At 48.2% G+C, this 23,383-nt stretch overlaps 1 protein-coding gene across 7 annotated transcripts in view; it reads right to left on the reverse strand.

Moving 5' to 3' along the window:
• The window catches only part of SIPA1L3 (signal induced proliferation associated 1 like 3), a 238,350-nt gene that overhangs the window by 115,064 nt on the left and 99,903 nt on the right, over nt 1-23,383 (reverse strand). The gene's annotated exons all lie outside the window — the stretch shown is intronic.

Here is a 23,383-nt window from a genome sequence, read left to right on the forward strand (position 1 = left end):
AAAACTTCCCAAAGTCACGTGCCTCACCTGTACACCCACAGACCACCTGTACTATTATTTACTTAAGTTAGTCCTTTCAACCAACTCACTTACTAAAACCTTAATAAGACCAGTGCAGGATTCGTTATATTTTTTCTAATACTCATCAAACAAAATGCACAAATATGAGCATCTGTAAAGCCTGCGTATCAATGGAAGTGAACTCTGGTACCAGAAATGTGCTGACATCAAAGCCAGAATGCAGCTTTGAGACATGACTCTGAGCAAAAGAGGCAGACACAGAACAATGTGCATAATTTACGATTCTGTTTGTATAAAGTTGAAAAACAGGCAAAATGAAACCATGTTACTTATACTCTCATCTGCGAACAAACCTTCAAAAGGCAAGAAATGGTGACATGGAAGTCTGGGAGAGGAGTGGCTTCTGGGGGTGAGAGGGGGTGTTCGATGGAGGGGTACACAGAGGTTTCTGGCAAAATTCTTTTTTTTTTTTTTTTTTTACGTTTATTGACTCTAGAGAGAAAGAGAGAGCACAAGTGGCAGAGGGGCAGAGAGAGAGGGAGACACAGAATCTGAAGCAGGCTCCAGACTCTGAGCTGTCAGTCCAGAGCCTGACGTGGGGCTCAAACTCACACATCGTGACATCATGACTTGAGCCCAAGTCAGACGCTTAACCGACTGAGCCACCCAGGCGCTCCTAAAATTCTTTCTTGACCAGGGCGTTACATAAGTGCTTGCTTTAGAAGTGTTTCCTAAACTGTGTATTTACAATTTACATACTCCTCAGTGCAAATGTTAGGTGTCACAGTAACAAAGCTTTAAAGCCTTTCGCACTGGGTGAATTCTTTTTAAACAATGAGATTGTACTATTACATGTGTAATCTTAAAAAACAAGTAAGACCCTCTTTGAAGACCTGTGTGTGTTTGTACACATGCCCCGCCCCCACCCCCAACACACCCCAGTCATTCTCTGCTCCCCTGGTTCAAAATTCACTTTCTCTCCTTTAAAAAAGGTTTCCGCTTCCCAGAACCGGCAGAGCCACTTCACCTGTCCAAGTACAAACATCCTGGGCATGCTGGGGGAGACTGCACTTCCTCCTAGCCCTCAGGGAGGCAGGGAAGGGGGGCTACACGCACAGCAGGGGTTTGGGGACAATTCACCACACAACAGCTGGGGACAGAGGGGCAAGGGCCTGCCCCCACCCTGCAGGAGGCCTTGGGGGAGGGTGGTGGCACGGGGGCTGTGGGGCCAAGCTGCCCTTAGGAGCACGCATCTTAGCCCTGGCCCTGTAAGCGATCCCACAGCGAGCTCCAGAAAGGCTCTAGTCTTGACCCTTGACTAGGTGCAAAGCCTCTTGTCAACCCGAGGACCAGCTGGAAGATGGCAAAGGCCTGCAGCTCTGTTTGCATAACACAGTAATCAAACATCCTGCCCAGGGCCTGCATGCGGGATGGGTGCCCATGCTAACACCGAGGCAGAAGAGCTGGAAGGGGGCACTGGGCCCTCAGGAGGAGCCCAAAGCGATGGCTCCACAGGAGCCCAGGAAACTATGAAATCGGCCACTCATTGCGAGGACAACTTTCCTTCTCTTCTTTTTTAATGTTCACAGTTGAGGGAACCTTTCTAGAGGCAATCTGGCAATAGCTTTTAAAAATGTTCCTACCCTCTGAACCTGTAATGCTACTTCTGGGAACTGATCCCAAAGAAACAATGGAAATAAAGAAAAAATATTATGGCACTGGTTATAAATTAAAAAAAAAAAAAAAATAGAACCAACCTCAACGTCCAACAACAGAATGGTTAAATAAACTATGACGTTAAACATTTATACACACGTACGGAGGCAGTCATAGAAGAAAGCCTGAAAAAAATAACTCTAAAACGGGGGTGCCTGGGTGGCTCAGTGAGTTAAGCGTCCAACTTCGGCTCAGGTCATGATCTCATGGTTTGTGAGTTCGAGCCCCACGTCGGGCTCTGTGCTGACAGCTCACAGCCTGGAGCCTGCTTTGGATTCTGTGTCTGTGTCTGTCTCTGCCCCCGCCCCCCGCTTGCACTCTGTCTCTCTCTCAAAAATAAATAAACATTAAAAGAAAGAAAGAAAGAAAGAAAGAAAGAAAGAAAGAAAGAAAGAAAGAAAGAAAGAAAGAAAGAAAGAAAGAAAAAGAAAATCTGACAACTTTCCAAACAAAAGCCAGCTCCAGCCCTCCTACGGGTGGGATGTGCCTCAAACTCCTTCCCATCCAGGTTTTCATGAGCTCATGAATGCTGCTCAGGAAGCCTAGGGCAAGGAATCCCACTCCCAATGGGCAGATGAAGAAACTGAGCACAAAGCGATGTCATTTCTGGACAACAAGAGCAAGGACTCAGGCCCTCAGTGTGAGAATACTGTTACCCTCGCCAGGGGGCCGCTCCAGATGCTCAATGTCTCATACTTGTGGCTGCACGGACTCCAGGGTTGTTCAAATCCAAACCCGCTCTCCATCCTGGAGAGAAGCCCGAATTTGTTTGGAGCAGCAGGGTGCCCATCCAAAAAGCCTGCTTTGCCAGGCTCCCTTGCAGCTTCAGCTACCTACGTGTCCCATTCTAGCCCGTGAGAGGTTAAAGGGAAGTAGGCTGGGGGTGGGTGAAAGATCTTCCGGTAAAGCTACTGCTTTCCAACAGCCAGCACAGCCCTTCCACCCTTCTCCTTCCTGGAATGTGGATGCCATATGTGGAGGTGAGGTAGCCATCTTGTGATCATGAGGCTGAAAGCCACATGCAGAGGATGGCAGGGCAAGGAGTCAGAGGAGCCCACTCTCCCAGCCAGAGGCCCTGCCCCAGTCTACCCATCCTCCCTTGTCTTCCTTCGTACAAGAGAAAACGGTTCCCTTATTTAAGCCACCGCTTGTTGGTTTCCTGTTACTTATATCAGAGTTCGATCTTGACTGATAGAGGTCCTACCCAGATCCTCATTTTACAGACAAAGAAACTGAAGCTCTGTGAGGGGAGGTCAGTAGCCCAAGGTCACATGGAGCCAGGAAGAGATAAGGCTGGAATGTGAGCCTGTATCCCTAACCACTTCACAGCATGGCTTTCGAGAAAGCTTGGCTTCAATTCACTTCTCCATCTAATAGTTTGCTGGTCTGTCCCCCACAGCAAAAGCATGAGCTCCACAAAACTTAGACTTCTCGCTGCTCACTCCCCTGCCGGTGGCAGGCGCTCAACACATCCCTGCTAAAGGAGCAATGAATGACTAAATGCATGGGAAGGTCCAGTGACTCTTCTGGAAAAGAGAAATGCCACCATTAACTTCACAGGAGGCTGGGAGGGCTCACTGAGGAATAAATATGAAGCACAGGGCATGGTGTCTAATTCAGTGATCAATTATTGATTCCATTATTTCCATCACGGAGGCTGTGGATCTCCTCTTCCAAAGACCTTTCCTCATGACCAAAAGGTTTTGCCAACTCTAGATGATCTTTTTTTTTTTTTTTTTTTTTTTTAAATTTGGATTCAAAGATGATTTCTCCATACAACTCATAGCCACACACCCCCAGGACTCCCAACTAATTCCCAACCACATGTCCCTGGAGCGGCATCCCAGCCTCCCTGCCTTGGCCTTGGGTTCCACATGCAGTAACTGCCCTGCTCTTTGCACATCAACCCTGCCTCTTCCTTAGATCAACTTCCCAAGCCGCCTCTTGAGTGATGCCTTCCCTGACCGCTCCCCCCCACCCGCCCATCTGGCACTGCCCCCCTGTCTGGCCTATTCTCTTTGTGCCCTCCCTGTCTGGCCTATTCTCTTCCCGATGTGGTGTCTGGAAAGGCCATCCACCTGGCATTCCTGTTGGGTGCTGCATGTACACGCATCTGACGAGACCAGCTCCTGTGGGCAGGCCCCACCCCTCCTCCCCTGCCTCCCAGCGAGTGCTGGCACTTACAAGGGCTGTTCAATGACATCTGGTGAACGGGAGAAAGAATGATCACACTGCCTAACGTTCCTATGGGTCTACAATGTGCCTGGCGCTGTTCTGTGCACTTTATGCACATTAACCCATTTTAGTGTTTATTTTTGAGAGACAGAGAGGCAGAGAGCGAGGAGGGGAAGGGCAGAAAGAGAGGGAGACACAGAATCAAGAGCAGGCTCTACGCTCTGGGCTGACAGCACAGAGCCCCATGTGGGGCTTGAACCCACAAACCGTGAGATCATGACCTGAGCCGAAGCTGGACACTTAACCGACTGAGCCACCCAGGTGCCCTGCAGATTAACCCATTTGATCCGCACAACATTCCTTTGCCAGAGGTACTATTATCATTGCCATTTTATACACGAGGTAACTGAAGCTCCAGGTCATGCTGCTGGTAAGTGGCAAAGCTGGGCTCCAAGAATCCTGCTGACTGACTCCAGAGTCCATGCTCTTAACCTCTTGGCTCTCCTGCCTTGTATGAATAACTGCACAAATGTCCCTGGCACGAAGAAAAACACCTGGGGTCAGGCCTGAGCGGAATGTAAAGCTCACCTCCTAAGCCAGAGCAAACACTCACTGGCCTCCCCTTAACATTCCAATCCTATTCTCCTTTGCTTACCTGCCAATATTGATGCTGAAAAAGCCAGACACTCACTTTTCTAGCTTGGAGCCGAGAAGTCTGCTGGGGGGTGGGGGGGTTGGACAGAAACATGGTCCTGACTGGCTCCCTGCTTCCTGCCTCATGGCTATGACAGGATGTGACACCTGGAGCCACAGCAACCATCTTGCAAACATGAGGAAAGGCTAAGAGGATTTCAGAAGCAAACACCTGGGCTTCTGACATGTGAAGCTATTGAAGCATCCCAGAACTGCTGAGTATCTGTTACTTCTATCCCAGGCTGAGATACAAAATATTTAGAAACTAGTAAGGCAAAGGCAAGAGGCAACCAGAATGGATGGCAGCTGGTGGACATTGGTCCTGCCTGAATCTGAATTCAATGACAGTTTTGTTCGCTGTTGTCCCTCAGCACTAGCACAGTGCTGGGCGCAGTTGGCACAGAGTCGGCACACAGTCAGTGTTTGGTGAATGATCCAGAATGTGACGCACACAGGACCTGAGTACAGCTACGTACCTCCCAGCTCTGAACGACGGGCGTTTCACCTCCCTCAGCTCAGTTTCCTCATCTGTGAGTATTTACCTCATAGGGCATGGGAGGAAACTTCGATATCCCTATGTGGACAGGACCTGGTGGGATGCCAGGGAGGTGTGCTGGCTGCTATCACCATCAGCTTCTTTTTATCCTTGCCGTTTCCTTGCCCGTCACATGGCTACCATGATCAGTCTCCCCTTTAAGGACACGAAATCTGAGAAAGTACAGTAGAAAGCACTCTGCAAGCAAATATTAATTCTTATCTTTGACTAGGTGCAGCGTAGCAGTTAAGAGCACAGATTCGGAAGGCAGGCTGCCTGAGTTTGAGTCCCAGCTCTGCCACATGACCTCGGCAAGTCACTTAACCTCTTTGTGCCTCGGTTACCTCACTTATAAAATGGAAATAACAGACGTACCTCCCTTACGGGGCTGAAGTGAACATTAAAGGAGTCGACAGGTAAAGTTCTAGAGCAGCGCCCAGCGCAGGTGATGACCGGGAACACTGGCTTGTGCAACCTCGGGTAAGTTACTTAACTCTCTGCCTTTCTCTCCTCACAGGATTGCTGTGAGAATCCAAGAAGTGAATCTATGTGAAGTGTGAAGTGCTTGAAACAGGCCTGCTTTACGGGCAGGGCCCAGTTAACGTTAGCAGTCCTCGCCATCTCTGACTGGGGGCTCTCTTGGATGACTGACCGCCTACACTTTTATTTTACCCCCACACTGCTGTTTAACTCCCAGGTCTACAGAGCTGGCACCCTGCCCCTCCCCCGGCTTCCCCCACCCTCCCAAAGCCAGCAGCTCCAGGAGAATGCGCAGTATACCTCTCACCCCACGTGCCTAGCGCCTGGCTGGTGCACAACTGCCCGCTAAATGCCAGCTGGCATCGCTCAGTGCTGGGACGTTCCTCTGGCCTCTCTCCTGGCCCGAGACATTGGCGCCTCACGCCGGGGCTCCCTGCATCCCCCCACCCAGGACTCTGCAGGCAAGCAGAGCCACCCTGCCTACAGGCACAGGGTCCTCAGGAGGGTTTTCATTAGGTCACGGCACAACCCAGGCCTCTGACAGAGCAAAAGGGAGTGTCTTGTGAGCACAGGGCGGGGGAAGTTTGGAAAGGATTCCTCCAGCAAAGGAAGAAAATGTAACCATGGGCAAATGGCCTTGAGCCTCTCAAGGGAGGCCTGTCCCAGGCAGCGGGGACTAGCACCAGGCAGGCAATGCCCAAAGAGCTGCCTCAAGGGACCCCAGTGTCCAGGATGGTGCAGGTAACTAAGCAACATACCCCTGACCAGGTCATTTAGACACTCTGGTTTTCGCAACCATTAAATGGGTATCAACTTCTCTGATTGGTCCACTGCCGGTTCCGTGCTCAATCACAGGAAACTACATTTCCCAGGATTCCTGGTTAAGTTCAGCTAATGGGCGTGCTTCTCCCTCTCACCCTCCACCTTGGACAGAGTCTCAGACACTTCCACTGCCCTGGGTTCCAGTAATGCCACCTCCCCCTTGTGTCCCTCCAGCTCCGGTTCTAGTCTCAGGACTGCCTCCCCGTCCCTGTTTTGTTCCTCTGTTCCTCCATCGCTCATTAACACAAGTTCTCTGTGTTGAATTCCTTCTGCCTGAAATACTTGGAGTAATCCCTAGAAATACCTTGATTCTGTTTTCTTGACAGATACACCTGTCTTGCTTGCATTTTAGGGGCATCTGAGACTGAGGGGGAGAAGACGCAGCTGGAAAGTGAAAAGCCCCACACAAACGATTATTTTATGGAAATCTCCTCCTCTCTTCCATAAGGCACAGGAACATTGTGAGCATGGAGTTTAAACCCCTCCCAAACGAAATGATCTGATGTTTGGGAACCGCTTCAAAATAATCCAAAGGCAAGGGGTTGGAGGAAGCATGCTTGGCGGGGTGCCAGTAACTACAGGCTCTAGTGACAGGTCTGCACCTGTGGGCTCTGCGTGCTCTTCTTTCTGCCTCTGTAAATGTTTGAAATTTTCCATTATTAAAACAAAACCAACAGGCAAGAAAAAACAGGTCCCTATTCTGTTGGCGGGGGGTACTAACTGGCAGAAACTCCTTTGAAGGCAATTTGTCAGTTAATTAAATTGAAACCATGTACATCTGTGGACCCAGTGATTCCAACACCAAGTGCAAATGGGAATATACCACTTAGCGGGTGCCAGCACTTTGTACACGTTATATATCATATGTTCATAAAGCCTAATGAGGTAGACACAGTGTACTGTCTCCATTTTATGGATGAAGAAACCAAGGCACAGAATGTCAAGGTCAGATGTTGAAGCCCTAACCCCAGTACCCCGGAATGTGACTGTATTTGGAGATGAGGCCTTTATAGGGGTAAATTAAAAGGAGACCATTAGGGTGTGTCCTAATCCAATCTGACTGATGTCCTTGTAAGATGCGATCAGGACACAGACAAGACGTGTGGGGCCCACGTGTGCACAGAGGAACAAGAGCAATACGGCAGATGCCTTCAAGCCAAGGAGAGAGGCTTCAGAGGAAACCAACCTTGATGGCACCGTGGTCTTAGACTGGAGATCTCAGAACTGGAGAGCCTAAGTTTCTGTTGTTTCAACCACCCAGTCTGCGACACCGTGTTATGACAGCAACAGCAAAGGGTAGGTCACAGAGCCAGTCAGTGCTGGAACCAAGATGTAGGCCCAGGGATCTGGGTCCAGGGTTCACACCCTTAACAACACGGCTGACACAGCAAACTGTTCACAATCATTATTTTATCTCCCAGAAGTAAGCTGGGGGGGAGGGGGGTGCCAGGAAAGAAGGAGCAACATTTTCAATGTTGACCTCATATACCTCTATAATGTTGAAATTTTTAAAAATTCAAATACCATGTTTTTAAACATTAAAAATACAATCACATACCTGGAAATGAATAGATACCAGCTGCCCAAATGTGGGACAGAGGAGTATATCCAGGCCTGATTTGTCTTTGTACAAGTTTCACTATAATCTCTCTCATGCTCCCTGAGAAGCCAGCAGAGAGAAGCCAGAAATGCCTCCATAGGCAGACAATCTGATGTGAATTAAAAGAAAAGAGAGGGTAATGGGGCACCTGGAAGGCTCAGTCAGTTGAGCATCTTACTCTTGATTTCAGCTCAGGTCATGATCCCAGGGTCCTGGGATTGAGCCCCGAGTTGGGAATCTTGAGAGAGAATCTTAGGCTCCACCCTGATATTATGAAGACCCCTTAAGATCCTCTTTCTCTTGGGGCGCCTGGGTGGCTCAGTCGGTTGAGCGTCTGCCTTTGGCTCGGGTCATGATCCCACAGTGGAGCCCTGCATTGGGTTCTGTGCTGACAGCTCAGAGCCTGGAGCCTGCTTTGGATTCTGTCTCCCTCTCACTCTGCCCCTCCCCTGCCCGTGCTCTGTTCTGTCTCTCAAAAATGAATAAACATTTAAAAAATTTTTAAAATAAAAAGATTCTCTCTCTCTCTCCCTCTGCTCCTCTTCCTTGCTCGTGTGTGTCCTTTCGCAAAAATGAAAATAAGTAAATAAATAAAAAAGAAAAGATAGGGTAAAAGAGAGAGTAAAATATTTGAATGTTTAGAAACCTTACAACACTCAATAATGATGACAGTGATACTAACTACTGATATTTTCATATCACATATATGCTTGATACTGTCCAAAATGCTTTATATATATTATCTCATTAAATCTGCAGTATATCTTAGGATACAGATACCACTATCATTTCCATTTTCTATTTAAGGAAACTCAGGCTCAGAGAGGTTAAGTAACTTGCCAGGTTAGATGGCAGGCTCAGAATTTGAACCCAAGCCTGGCTTGGGCTCCAGAGTTTGCCCCTAATGACCATGCCCCCCCACCTTCCTTCATCTCTGAATAGGCCACTCATGCTAAGGGAAGCCTGAATCAGGGTACAGGTGCAGGAGGGTGCCGGAGGGGGCAGGAGGTAACACTCAGCCAGACCAGTAATAAGCGCATTGAAACCTGAGACCCTAACTTCATTGGCTTGACACAAATTAGGAGGCAGAATAAAAGCAAATGATGACAAGTCAATGGGAGAGCTGGACTCTCCTGTACTCTGGGGACAGTGTGGGCCAGAGCAGCCTCATGGAGGCTGGCCATTCCTGGGGGAAGAGAGATGCCTGTCTGTCTGTCTCCTGCCATAACACAACTCCTGGATATAAGCCCCTGGGACTCAGAAGGACACACGTATGTGGGTATTCACGGAATGCTGTCTGCTGGGGGTGACCTGGGTGCCAACACCGGGGACTGGAAATGTCAGGAGTCACGGATATACATCACGTTATGGCTGTTCAGAGGGCAAACAAACACACAGGAGCACACAGTGACATGGCTAATCTCAAAAACATGCTGTTAGGTGAAAACCGGAAGAAATGATATATGGAGCCCAAAACCATTTCTGGAAGCTCTTATTCAAATCTCAGTATATCTTTTTGCAAGGATATGTACATAGCTATAGACCACACCACTCACACCTCAGGGTGGGGAAGGAATGGAAGGAAAAACAGAGAATGAAGGAAAAAGTAAGAAAAACTTACCCACGGGGAAAGGAGGCAACACAGTTTTTGCCAAAAGACAAGTAGTCTATGGGAGACAAGCTCTACGTGCTCCCCATTTGTGGGGTTATGTGAGGGTGGAAGGGGAGGCAGAAGGCACAAACTGGACACAAATCACTGTACTTCTTCAAAAGAAAAGCAGGGGCACCTGGTGGCTCAGTCGGTTGAACGTTTGACTCTTATCTCAGTGCAGGTCATGATCTCACGGTTCGTGAGTTCGAGTCCCACATCAGGCACTCTGTTGTCAGCGAATAGCCTGCTTCAGATCCTTTGTCCCCCTCCCCTCTCTGCCCACCCCCACCCCTCTTGCTCTTTCAAAAATAAACACTAAAAAATGAAAATCATACTTCTGTGTCCTTAAATGCCACAAACTGTTGGGCCTGACAGTTTTTTAATTTAGTGAGCCTTGGTCAGGGAGGAGTCTGGAGGCCTTTCCCAGCTGTGGCAGGTGTTTGATTGTCTACTCAGTACCTACTTCCCTCTTCTCCTGGATAATGGGCCCCAACTGGTTAAAGGCAATCAAGGTATGTCATTCCTCTGGTGATGTGATTGGCCTGGCAAGGGTGGGGATATATGACCTAAGCTGGACCAATCACGGACTAAAGGGAGTATTTATAATCCACAAAGGATGCCTTTTTTTTTCTCTCTCTCCTAATGTCTGTGGACAAGAAAGCTAGTAGCCCTGTCACTGGCAGCCATTTTGGGACAAAGAGGTACATCTATATCTGTATCTAGATATATCTATATGTATCTGTATATAGGTATATCTACATATCTCTATCTATCTATATCTCCAGGTAAGGCTAACGCTGAGAACCTGAGTCCTTGATGACAGATATCTGAACTACTGATCCCACCCACCAGACAGCCACTGCCCGATGGACATCTAAGACACATTAAACTTCTTTGCTATTTAGCCAAATGATGCCGGGGGTTTGTTACCTGCATCTAAATGCATCCTAACGGAGACCCAAAGACTAGGCAGCCGTTTTCTGACTGTTAACAAGGAGAAATCTCTGTAAGAGGACAATGGGGCATCAGAGACACCCTGAATCCCAACATAAGGAGATTATGTACAGGTCTCAAGCTGCATGTCCCCTGCCCGCCCAGATGGCACCACGCATGTGATGCCGCAGAAACAGCCAGCTGCGCTGTCCTTTGTGCACAAGGGCTCAAGAACCTCCCACAGAGGGTTACTTCCCTCATTCATCACAAGAGCCGAGCTGAGCTGCAGCAAGTTTCCTATGTTCTATTTCTACTGAGAACAGCAGGCGGTTAATCCCCAGCTGGCTGGGGACGAGGATGAGAGAGCACAAGAAAGCCCAGCCTGGCTCTCCCGCAGCGGCTCTGTTCCTGAATCAAAGGTCGCACTTCTGGATCTGGGCTGCCCTAAGATCTGACCTCCGTGGGGCTCTCTGCAACAGCACATGGCCAGAGGCCCTCAGGAGGAGCCCTCCCCAGCTGCTGTGTACCACCGGCCCATCAGAATCGGGGAAAGGCCGGGGTGAGAATACTGGGAAACCAAAGGAACCTGAGCTCCGGAGTCTGCCTGTGCCGGGTGCCATCGCTGCTCTGCCACCAGGGAGCTCTGTGACCAGGGACGTGTGATCTCCCTTGAGCTGCCTCATCTATAAAATGCGAGAAGTACCCATCTCACAGAATTGTTGTGCTGGTAAAATGAATTAACACGTGTCAAGTGTTTAGCATGGAGCCTGGCACAGAGAAAAGGCTTCATAAATATGAACTATGGGGCACCTGGGTGGCTTAGCTGGTTAAGGGTCCAACTCTTGGTTTTAGCTCAGGTCATGATCTCATGGTTCGTGAGTTTGAGCCCCTAGTCGGGCTCTGTGCTGATAGTGTGGTGCCTGCTTGGGATTCTCTTTCTCTCCCTCTCTCTGCCCCTCCCTTAACTCACTCTGTCTCTGTCTCTCTCAAAAAAATAAAAACATAAAAAAATATGAACTATTTTATCATTCTTATTTGATGGAATATATTTAATTACTGAAGTATAATTGCATACATGTACCTGTTTTGAATGTACAGGTTAATGAACTTTGACACATGTCTATACCTGTGTAACCCACACCCCAAACAAGACACAGAGCCTGGCCGATGACACGTATCAACTGAGTACTTTGTTCCCTCCCCTAGAGTTCCCCATCTCTGGGGGTTGAGGGCGGGGGGTGAGGAGACCACAGGGACATGTATTCTTAGGGAATTGTGGTGGCCCAGGGGTTATTATAAAGCCATTTGTCCCACATGAATGAGGAGGCTGGAGCCAGGACCTCTTCCTTGTACACAAAGCCCCTTTCCAGATTTGGGTGGCCAAACACAGGAGTTAGGACCTAACTCCCAGCAAGTTAGGGTCCGTCAGTCATCCCTGCTCCTCTCCCTGGGAGGCTGGGCAGCTGCACCCCTAAAAGGCTCTCCAGCAAGTTCACCTGTCCCCACATTCAGGTCCCCTTCTTGCAGCTCTCACTTACCGGATTCTTTCACCCCAATCTTTCCTGCAGAAATGTGGATTTGGCCAGGTCCCTCCCCTGCCTGAACCCCTTCCAGACCTGACCTCGGGATAAACTCTCAACTCCCTGGTCTAGGAGGCCCTGTGCTGTGCTCTGTCCTGCCCCTACACTAGCCTCTCTGGCCACAGCCACCTGCTGCTCCCCCTTTGTCTCTCCTCCAGTCTCTCTGGCAACTTTTTTAAAACATAATTTTTTATTGAGATCATTGTAGACTCACATATACTTGTAAGATACCCAGAGATACCACATACAGGCACACGTCAGAGATGCTGTGGGGTCAGTTCCAGACTACCGCAATAAAGTAAGTATTGCAATAAAGTGAGTCAAATGAATTTTTGTATCCCCAGTGTGTATAAAAGTTATGTTTACACTATAGTATAGTTTACTAAGTGTGCAATAGCATTATGTCTTTAAAAAAACCCCACAATAACGTATATACCTTAATTTTAAAATACTTAAAAAAAATTTTTTTAATGTTTATTATTTGAGAGAGAGAGAGACAGAGAGCAAGCAGGGGAGGGGCAGAGAGAGAGGGAGACACAGAATTGGAAGCAGGCTCCAGGCTCTGAGCCGCCAGCACAGAGTCCGACACGGGGCTCGAACTCACGGACTGCGATACCGTGACCTGAGCCGAAGTCGGACGCCCAACCGACTGAGCCACCCAGGCGCCCCAAAAATACTTTTTATTGGAGTGACTGAGTGGCTCAGTCAGTTAAGCATCTGACTCTTGATTTCAGCTCAGGTTATGATCTCAGGGTCCTGGGACTGAGCCCCATGTTGGGCTCCACACTGAGCGTGGAGACTGCTTGGAATTCTTCTCTCTCCCTTTCTCTATGCCCCTCTCCTGACCACATACACACTCTCTCAAAATAAATAAATAAACACCTAAAAATCCTTTATTGATGAAAAATGCTATCAACTCTGAGCTTTCAGTGAGTGGTAATCTTTTTGCTGGTGGAGGGTCTTGCCTCGATGTCGAGGGCTGCTGACTGATCAGGGTGGTGGTTGCTGTAAGTTGGGATGGCTGTGGCAATTTTGAAAAATAAGACAACAGAGAAGTTGGCCACACTGATTGATTCTTCCTTTCATGAATGATTACTGTGTAGATGTGATGCTGTTTCACCCATTTTACCCACAGGAGAACTGCTTTTAAAAAAAAGACGATCTTTTCAAAGCCTGCTGCTGCTTTCTCAACCAAGTCTATGTAACATTCTAAATCCTTTGTTTTCATTTCAACAATCTTCACAGCATCTTCACCTGGAGTAGACTCCATCCCGAGAAACCTCTTCCTGTCTCCATCATAAGAAGTCGCTGCTCATCCATTAAAGTTTCATCATGAGATCGCAGCAATTCAGTCCCATCGCCAGGCTCCCCTTCTAATCCGAGTTCTCTTGCTGTTTCCACCACATCCGCAGTGACTTCCTCCACCGAAGTCTTGGATCTCTCAAATTCGTCCATGAGGGTTGGAATCAACTTCTTGCAAACTCCTGTTCATGTTGATATTTTGACCTCTTCCCATGAATCACGAAGGTCTTAACTTCATCTAGAATGGTGGATCCTTTTCAGAAGGTTTTCAAATTACTTTGCTCAGAGGAATCACTTCGTACGGCAGCTAGAATCTACCAAAATGTATTTCTCAAATATTAAGACCTGAAAGTTGAAATGACTCCTTGGTCCGTGGGCTGCAGAATGGACGTTGTGTCAGCAGGCGTGAAAACAGCATGAATCTCCTTGTCCATCTCCATCAGAGCTACTGGGTGACCAGGTGCATTGTCAGTGAGCAGTAATATTCTGAAAAGAATCTTTTTTTCTGAGCAGTAGGCCTCAGCATTGGGCCTAAAATATTCTGTAAACCATGTTGTAAACAGATGCACTGTCATCCAGACTTTGTTGTTCCATTAGAGAGCAGAGGCAGAGTAGATAGATGGAGCATTATTTCTTTTTTCTTTAATGTTATTATTTTTGAGGGGGGCAGGAGGAGAGGTAGGAGGAGGGGCAGAGAGAGAGGCGGACAGAGAATCCAAAGCAGGCTCCACCCTGACAGCAGCAGGCCCGATGTGGGGCTCGAACTCATGATCTGAGCTGAACTTGGATGCCCAACCAACTGAGCCACCCAGGTGCCCCGAGGAAGCATAATTCTTAGGGGCCCTAGGATCTTCAGAGTGATCACTGAGCACTGGCTTCAACTTAGTCACCAGCTGCATTACTCCTAACTAGAGAGTCAGTCTGTCCTTTGAAGCTTAGTGGCCAGGCATTGACTTCTCTCTAGCCGTGGAAGTCCTACATGGCATGTGCATGATCCCATTTGGGACTGACTTTGTGCTCAGCGCAATTTACCCGGGTTCATCCACACTGGTGCGTGGTACCAAGAGTATGTCCAACCATTCATCCGCTGAAGGACTTCGAGGCTGCTTCCAGCTTTTGACTGTTATGAGTACAGTTGCTGTGAACAACTGTGTGTAGGTTTCTGTGTGGACATTAGTCTTATTTCTCAGGGACAGATAACCACCCAAGAGTGCAACGGTTGGATCATGTCGCAGTCATAGATTTAATTTTTAAGACACTGCCAACCTGTATTGGCAAGCGGCTGTACCACTGGACATTCCCGTGCGTGGAGTTATGAGAGATCCAGTATCTCCACATCCTTTTCACTGGCAACTTTGGTTCGTTCCTTCAACTGATACTGCCTGAGAAGCTCCGTGTGCCTGGTACTATCCCAGACACTATTTTGGGTTTACAGTAACGAATAAGACACATCATTTCTATCATCAATCGTACATGCTAAAGGGTGTAGACAGGTGACACACAAGTCAACAAACTGATTCTGGTAAGTGCTAAGGAGAAAATAAACAGGGTGATGTGGTAAGGAGAGTGTGTGCAGTGTCAGGGGAGTGGGCAGGCAGTCACAGAACAGTGATTATGAAGCCTGACGGCCTGGGTTTGAGTCCTGCTCTGCCACGTTCTAGCTGTGTGGCTCAGACAAGTGACCTGGCTTACCTGTGCCTCAGTTTCCTCATCTATAAAATCGACAGTACCTACTTCATAGGGCTGTGGGAAGGATTAAATTAATCAATACCTGTGACACACTTAACAGCAAGGACTAGGCCTGGGTGGGGAACCCATCTGTTTAAGAGTCTCTAGAAGAGTCTGTCAACTACGTGGGTGGCACAGCTCTGGAGCCCAGGCTGTAAGCTTTGTGGGTTTCCTGAGACACAATGTATCCAACTGCTCTGAAGGGAGGCCCCCTCCCCCTGAGGTCACAGCCCTCCTTGCTTTGGGAGCAGGCAGCCATGGGCAAGCAGAGGAAGGACAGCAGGGCCCTCCACTCACCCAGCAACCGACAGACGTCACTCTGCAGAGGAGATGCTCAGGGTACCTGAGCCTCTCCACACCCCAGGAATCTGACACGATTTCCAGGCTGGAAGGTGGGGGGGGGGGGGGGAGGGACAACAAAGGGGAGGTGGGCAGACTCACCTGGGTCCACCCTGAGGGGCTGGGGCACTGATATAGGGCCTCCAAAAACAAATGGCTCACAAAATAGCTATTTCCTGTGCAGTGATGAGGAGACACAGGTCATCTGGAAACTCGCCTCCCCCTCCTGTCCCACCTCTTTCCGGGGCCTGGCCCAGGAGAGGGAACTGAGACAACATATTGGTTGGCATCTGACAAAATAAACAGGGAACCGGGGAGGGAGGGTGCAGTCGGTAGCTCCAGGTGTGGGGCGAAACGAGGCAATCTTTGCAGGGAGCAGGCTGGTCTCTTTTCTGAGAGGAAGGGATCGCAGGTCAGCAATGCCCAGAGACTTTCTGAGACAGAGGCGGTGCTGCTGTGATCCGCGATGCGGCGCCCCCCCAACCCCCGGTGGCCGGGCAGGCATGGATCGACAAGCCGCGTCTTTCCTGAGGATCCTTGAGCCTGGACCAGGGCACCTTCTCCTGATGTAAAGCTCCTTTCAACCCTGCACACTGAGTGGCAGAAGACAGCACGCTTCAGGGTGCTGCATGCTGGGCGAGGGCTGGAGCGTCTGACCCTGACCCTGGCTTGAGCAGGCGTGACAAACGGTCCTCGAGGAAGGAGTCAGGACACCAAGACTTGAAAGTACACACAGGAGTGAAGAAACCAAACGAAACCAAACCAGATAGTATGACTGCTCTCCTTAAAACCCTTCTGTGGCTCCCAGGGGCTGTGGGAAGAAAGTCCAAATCTCTATCACTGGGCCCCACATGTTGGGCCTGCTGACTCGACCCCCGCCCCACCCCAGGACACACCGGCCTGGGTTCCTCCAACACACTTCAGCTGTGCACCATCTCAGGGCCTCTTTGCAGGCTATTCTCTCTGCTCAAAACACCTCGCCCCTGGGCGAGTTCCTATTTATCCTTGGGGGCCTTCTTCAGAAAAGTCTTCTCGGACCCTCCCATCCCCACCCGAGCCTCAAATAAGACCCTCACCTCCCACCCTGCTATTCTCTCAAGGCACCTTGGCTTTTCCTTAGAGTTTACTTACCACTTAAATTATGTGGCTGTTTGAGTGATTATTTGATATCTATCTCCCCTACCAGAGAGGGAGTGCCATGAAGTCAGAATAATGGTAACGGTATTACTTTTAACAACAGCCCACACTTACACCTACGGTGTTTCACAGCATTACCTCATTGATTCCACGCAACAGCTCTGTGAGGTCAATACTATTAGTATCCCATTTACAGATGGGGAAGCCATGTCAGTCCCGCCACGGGACCAGGCACTTAGTAAATGGTTAGTTTGGGGACCACCCGGATGTCCGGGTTTCATTCCCGATTATTCCTTCCCCCTAAAACCCACGGTGGTAAGAGGGAAGATACCCAGAGGAGCCAGAAGCCCAGGTCCAGAAGACACATTTTTGTCACATTCTGGAGTGACAGCCTCTGATTGCAAGGGCTCCTTCAAGTTCTAATCCCTCCTCCAGAGAAGACCTTGTGCGGCTACTGTGCGTCAGATGTGGTGGCCTCAGCACCAGCGACAGAGCAACAAAGAGAACACGCGGGGCCGTACATTCACACAGCTCGTGTCTGCTGGGAAGGTGGGCACAAGGCCCTGTCTCGGAAAAAGATCGGGAGGTAGGGGAGAGCAGGAGGAACACACGGGTGGGACATCAACCTATTCTGTATTATCGTTAAGGTTGGATCCATTTCATACCTTTGTGAGATCAATTTTCTGTAAACTTGAAACTGTTCTAAAAACAAACAAATGGCGCGCCTGGGTGGCTCAGTCAGTTGAGCGTCCAACTTCAGCTCAGGTCATGATCTCGGGGTTTGTGGGTTCGGGCCCCACGTCTGGCTCTGTGCTGACAGCTCGGAGCCGGGAGCCTGCTTCAGAATTCAATGTCTCCCTCTCTCTCTGCCCCTCCCCTGCTCATGCCCTGTCTCTGTCTCTCAAAAATGAATAAAACAAACAAATAAATAAAAACAAACCCAAAAGCTCTTTCTTGAACCTGCGCCCATCAACCATTTGTCTGTCATGTCCCCAGCTTTCAAGGCTGTTTCCAGGCTCCGTGCTCTCTGGGTCTCTGCCTCCCCCAGATACCTCCTTCTCAGCCTCTGACTCTTGGACAGCTTTTCTCTTCTCTATCAACACGCATCCTTCGGTGATCTCATCTGGTCTCCTGGCTTTAAATACTGTCTCTTTGCTGAGGGCTCCTACATTTCCTTCGGCAGCAGAGACCTTTCCCTTCAACTCCAGACTAGGAGACCGACTGCTTCCCAGCCAGCTCGGGCAGCTGCCTACGTTTAACAGACCCAAAGGTGCATATTCCTGATGCTTTACACCACCTTCGCTTTCTCCTTGCAAACCTCCGCTCAGGTGGTCCCCAACTCAAGGTCTTCCTGGTGGTGAGGACAAAACCTTAGTGCCGTCTTTCGCCGGCCCCTCTCTCATCCTACACCTAGTCCGTTCATACTTACGGTTGGCCCCACCTTGAAAACATGAGGACCTGCCTACATCCCCGCATAGTGTCTCCTGCCCGGACCATGGACTTATTAGCAGGAACTTCCTCCCTAGTTTCCTGGCTCCCACTCCTGCTCCCACACACAGCCAGAGGGACTCTTAACATGACTCAGATCACGTCCATTCTGTGTTCAGAACCCTCCCACTATACATTTAGGACAAAGCCTCAGTCCCTACAAGGCTTTGCATTAATTCTCTGACCTCATTTCCTCCTGTATCGTCTTTTATTTTAGCCATCGAGGTGGGTGTGGAATGTTATCTCACTATGGTTATCATTTGCATTTCCAAGATGATGATTAAGGAAGATGAGGCAACGCACTTTAAATAATAATAAATGGGTACCATTTACATGGCATTTATTATGTGCTAGGCATTATGCTAAGTGCTTTCATACCTCATGAATCCTTTCCAAACCTCTTAGGCTAGATGTGTTTTGGAATTCTGGATAATTTGGATTATTTATTTATTTTAATGTTTGTTTATTTTTGAGAGAGAGAGAGAGAGAGAGCATGAGCTGGAGAGGGGCAGAAAGAGAGGGGGACACAGAATCAGAAGCGGGCTCCAGGCTCTGAGCTGTCAGCATAGAGCCCGATGCAGGGCTCGCCCCGAACTCACGAACCGTGAGATCAGGACCTGAAGTCGGACGCTTAACGGAATGACCCACCCAGGTGCCCCTGGATAATTTGGATAGTCTGTTTCAATCATGTTCCACCTGGGATCATGGATCTGTATTTTAAATCCCTGACTCTCCACAAACCATTTTATGAGGTAGGTAGTATTACTACCTCTAGTTTATAGATGGGGAAGCTGAGGCACAGGAAGGTAAGTGCTTTAGCCATAGGCACACAGGTGGAACTGGAGGGCTGGGGTTCCAGCACAGGCCATTTTTACTACTGTCATGTATACCAGTTCTTAGGGTAGCTGACTGGAAATTAATCAATGCTGAATGAGTGGATGAATAAATGAATGAAAGAGATTAAGCTGGGAAAGTCGGAGAGCTCGGGCTCTCCAACTATATTGCTCGTGGCAGGAAAGTCCAACACCACTGAGCTAATTCTGTGTATTTAACCTAATTAATTTACTTTGATTACAAGAACTGTCCAAGTATAAAGTAAGATTTCCCCCCAAAAATGATGCTCAGAAATAAGAATTGTCTTTCAGAGTTTTCGTACTATTTTATTTTGAACAAAGTGATATTTGGGAAAGACACATTAGCACCTAAAGACTTAGATGATGCTGGTCTAGATAACGATAAAAAGGCAGCATATGTTATAAAAGATTTAGAAAACATTCTCAAGGGCTCAACATCACAATCCCAAGTGTTGTGAGTCACTTAAACAGGTCCTTTAAATATTCTTTCAAAAAAGAATAGGAGCAAATAATTGTAAGCAGATCCACTTATTCTAAACAAAATACTGGATGTAAAAGTCTTATGATACAGAGAGTGGCATTAAACTAGAATTTTGAAAATGGAAAAAAAAAAGTGTGTGTAAGGCAACCTGTCTTGAAGCAAAATGCCGCTGTGGGGGGTGAAATTTAATTTCCCTAAATTGACATTTTTAATTCATATTGGGATGATTAGTCTGACTCAAAAACAAGTACTTATGTAATCACTTTTATGTATTCACATTTATTCATTCACCCATTTTCAGTAACTGTCCTTAAAAAATATATTTTCTTTTAAAAAAATTTTTTTTTAACATTTATTTATTTTTGAGACAGAGAGAGACAGAGCATGAACGGGGGAGGGGCAGAGAGAGAGGGAGACACAGAATCGGAAGCAGGCTCCAGGCTCCTAGCCATCAGCCCAGAGCCTGACGCGGGGCTCGAACTCACGGACCGCGAGATCGTGACCTGGCTGAAGTCAGACGCTTAACCGACTGCGCCACCCAGGCGCCCCAGAAAATATGTTTTCTTTTTAAATGTAACATAGCAAGTTAGTGCCTGTACTTCAGAAATTACCCATACACAACTAAAAGGAAAATTAATTGGAAAAAAAAAAAACCTGACTGATATATATGACTGGGTTCTTGAGGCTTGGGATACAGTCTCCGATGAAAACATCATACATAGGTTCAAGAAGTGCCACGATAGGGATGCCCGGGTGGCTCAGTCGGGTAAGTGTCCGACTCCAGCTCAGGTCTGTGGGTTCGAGCACCACGTCGGGCTCTGTGCTGACAGCTCGGAGCCTGGAGCCTGCTTCAGATTCTCTCTCTCTCTCTCTCTCTCTCTCTCTCTCTCTCTCTCCCTCCCTCCCTCCCTCCCTCCGTCCCTCCCTCCGTCCCTTCCCCGCTCACGCTCTGTCTCTGTCTGTCAAAAATAAATTAAAAAAAAAATAAGTAACATTTAAACATAAATAATAAAAAAAAAATAAAGAAGTGCCACATCATAAACACTTCAGATGAATGTGAAAATGATGGATGCTAGAAATATGTGTAAATGGCCCAAAAAGTGACTCTCGTGACAAGGATGTCTGTGGAGAATGTAGCACTGTTTTCATGGTATGTGAGAAGACGGAAGCAACATTTAGATTTCAGCATTTTTGATATCGTGATTCTAAATGTGTCACAAAGTCAATAAACTTTAAAAATATAAGTAGACAGCTGATTATATTATTTATAATCCCTAAACATTTCAAGTAGGCCCCAAAACTTAAAAACAAAAAAACAAAAAAAAAACTCTTTGAAAAGATGGGAAACACCATGTTATAGGACACATGTGGTTTTTTTAGCCCAAGTATTTAAAAAGATTTTGAAGGAACACATTAGCTTGCAATCGTGATCATCTTGGAGGATTGAGTCCTTTGATTTCTTTTTAAACAACAAGCATTACTTTGATAATCAGAGAGGCGAACAAACAATACAGGTTAATAAATGTGAAGCTCACCCAAGGATACGATGAAGTAGTAGTCCTCACCCTTGGCCGCACCCTGGAAACATCTGGGGAGCTTTAAAGTAAACATCCCACGCCTGGTCCCACCCTTGGTGATTCTAATGGACTGGTCTGGGGTGGGGCCCAGGCCTTGGGGTTTCTTAAAACTCCCCACATGACTCTAATATGCGGTGAGGATGAGAACCATTAAAGCAAGATTTTTCAGATTTTTTTGTAGAACATGTTACTAAGTGTCTTTTAAAAAATAAGGTCTCGCAGGCGAAGATGCAGGATCTTTTCTGCAAGATTTCTGAGTCTGTAATGTGCAAATGTGTACCATGGCTTTCACAGGAAGAAGACAGTGCAAGGTCGACGTCTGTGTCAGTGTATGTGTGTGTGTCTGCTCAGCAGTCCTTCTCTTGAGCAGCCATGCCATTAGCAAGCCCTGTCCAGTCCACCTCCCAAGCTGCCCCCCCTTTCCCCCCACCTTGGTCCTGTCCTCCGTCGCCTCCCATCTGGACTATGGCAGCAGCCTCCCCATTGCCCTCCCACCGCCCTTACAGTTCATTACCCACAAAAGTGAGCTAGCAGAGGTCCCTGGGGCACACACAGTTTGCAGAAGCTTCTGCTCCCAAAGGAGAGTGCCCCTAGTGTCCCTAACTGCCACACTAGGACTGTGGAAGGGACCTGCCTTAAAGTGTAGGCGGCATCAGGAACAGCAGAGCTGTGGCAGAAGGAACTTGGGTCCTCAACACCACTGTTGAGCTACCATGTCACAAGCCCAAAAAACAGCCCAAAGAACCTCTGGACTTGGTCCCTGACTGGACCTCTGGACACATTCCCTGACTGCCTACGCCAGCATGCATGGGGTTTTCTGTCATTTACAGCCAAAAACATCCGAGCTATACACTCTCTATTACAAAGTACCCTATTTATTGGTCATACATATATATATTTTTTAACCAGGTAAAATCACCTTATTTGCTTTTCTTGTTTATTGTCTAGCTCCTCCTTCTAGAACTTCAGCTCTACAAGAGCAGGGACATTTGTCTGTCTTGTTCACTGCTCTGCCCCTAGTACCTGAAACTCTGCCTGCCAAAGGGCAGGAACTCAGTATTTGCTGAAACAATGACTGAGCTCAGTTCTTGCAACAGCTCCAAAAGGTAGGTGTTCCAAATACCCATCTCCTCCTGACTTCTCCCTGTAGTGACCCTGCAGTTACACTGGCCTTCGTCCTGTTCCTTCGCAGAGTCAAACTCTTCTAGCCCAGAGCTCCCTCGCATTCCATTAAAGTCTACTGATCCTTCAGGCCTCCTCCCAAATGTCAGTCCTCACAACAGACATCTCCTGATCTCTCCAAAACACATCAGACTCCCCTTAGATATGCCCTGCTGGTTCCTCCATCAGGGCACTTAGCACAGATGCAATCACACAGCTGTTTTTGTAATTACTTAACTTCTGTTTCCTCCACTGAGAATGAGTTCCAGGAAGGTGAGGACCCCTTTGTATTGCCAAAGCTCTAAAGGGTCTGGCCCACAGAAGGTGCTTAATAAATACCACACCTGACTGTTGTGGCCAGGACATTTACTGTTCACTGAATACCCACGTACCTCCACATTTCTAGCCCCTTGCAGCTAGGCAGGGCCATGTAACTAGTTCTGGGTACGAGCGGAAGTGAACTGTGTCACTTTGGGCCTCAGCATCTAAGTGTTGTGCTGTGGGAGTCTCTAGTTCCCTGTTCTGCCACGGTGACCCTGGAGGCTATGTGTTCTAGTCATGAGGCTTCAAGACTGGAGCCCACATCGACCTGCATCTCTGAGGTACAAGGTAAAGTGCCCCCTGCCAACCTAACCTACCTTGTGTCACAAGTAAGAAATTGACATTCGTTATTTCCAACTTCTAGGATTTCAGGGTCAACCTGTTATCGCAGCAGAAGCTTGCCTATCGCTAGCATTCCTGAGATGGAAGGAAGGCAGCTAGACGCAGAGACAAGGGTGATCACAGACTGGGAGGTGAGTATCAAGGTTGTGCGTGGCCTCCTGTTGCCAGAACTGAACCTCAGTGAAAGGAAGGCGGTGGGGGGGTGGGGGTGGGGTGTGTGGACAGACCGACTACTCCCTGGGGAATTGCCACTTTCAATTCCTGATGCAAACGATGAAAGGACCCAGAGCCCCCACTCCCTTCAGAAAGAGCCCACCTCGGGGCCCTCATCAGACACGGCTCCTCAGGGATCACAGTCAAGTCTCAGCCCCTGGGGACAGGAGGAGGCTCAGAAGCCAGCAACACCCTGGAAAACCCTATTAGCTAGAGGAAGCTGAACCAGCAAGA

Source organism: Panthera tigris, chromosome E2 (genome assembly GCF_018350195.1).
Source record: "Panthera tigris isolate Pti1 chromosome E2, P.tigris_Pti1_mat1.1, whole genome shotgun sequence".
Lineage (NCBI taxonomy): Eukaryota > Metazoa > Chordata > Mammalia > Carnivora > Felidae > Panthera > Panthera tigris.